We start from the raw sequence: 1,195 nt of genomic DNA on the forward strand, positions 1-1,195 counted from the left end.
TAGGATATTAAGTACAAAACTAGTGAATTAGAAAGTAGAAACAAATGAACCTATTTGTGAGAAAGTTTAACCAAAATTAGAGACATGTGGAATTAGCTTGAAACATCAACCTAATATATTGATATTTAACGAAAACTATTGGGACATGATTATTTTACCTTTTTTTTTAACTTTCATTTAGATTAAAAATATTTTTCTCACTCAAATATTTTTTAAGTTAAATGTTTATAAATTTCCTTAATTTTTTTCATTTTATTTTATTTTTTCTGCATTAAAAATGATTTTTTTAAAATTATTGAAAGAACAACCGGTAAAATACCGGTTGTTCAAGTGGAAAAAGTAAGCTGTATGTCATACAGCACTGTACTATATGAAGACTCATGAATGAAAAAAAATCTCCTTCCATCATATGAAGTCGAGTCACCCACACACAATAAATAAAAAATAAAAAAAAAGGTTCACGGTTTAGGGGATGCCGTCTGTACATCAAATTATTTTGTCACAAGTGTCATCTCTATCTTCCACATTCTCCACATGCCCCTTATTAGCATTCATTAATCATTGTGACCCACTGGCCTTCCTTCCATTCCACTAGTAAGCCCTTAAATGGTTATAAAAAGGCCACCTTCGTTCGCTTCTCCTCAAAGCAAGTTAGTTCCAGAAAAAAAAAGTCCCAAATCTCTAATTGAAATTAACAGTTGCCAGGCTTTCTTTCATTGTAATTTTACAAGTTCAATGGCAAAGCAGACAAGCTGGTTGATTTCTTGGATTGAAGTTGCACCTGCCCTTGTGATTTCTCCTCTTAAAACTTCAAATTCTCCAAGTCTTGATACGATTTCAGAAGAGGAAACAGAGGAATATGAAGAAGACTTGTGAAGTGGGGGAGTTCATTTTTCTGTTTAATTACAGGAAAATGTCCTGTATCGGACCTTTAATTTTTGTAGTTAATCTTGACAGTTTAATGGAACATATGTTCATTTTCTTTCTTTGATTCCAGTGTTGTTTATGTCTTCTGTTTTTGTTCTGATTATTTTCGCCCTAATTATCAGCATTAGTGACCTTTTCCAGTGCTGCTACAGACTCATGACGATTTCTATTTTTATCACACGGAAATCTTTCTACAAAAAATCTTTCAGTTTGTAGATTTACTTAATTAACAGATCAATGAAAGAACAGAGGACAAGCTTCTCACGAC

This window comes from Citrus clementina, unplaced genomic scaffold, assembly GCF_000493195.1.
Source record: "Citrus clementina cultivar Clemenules unplaced genomic scaffold, Citrus_clementina_v1.0 scaffold_6, whole genome shotgun sequence".
Classification (NCBI taxonomy): Eukaryota; Viridiplantae; Streptophyta; class Magnoliopsida; order Sapindales; family Rutaceae; genus Citrus; species Citrus x clementina.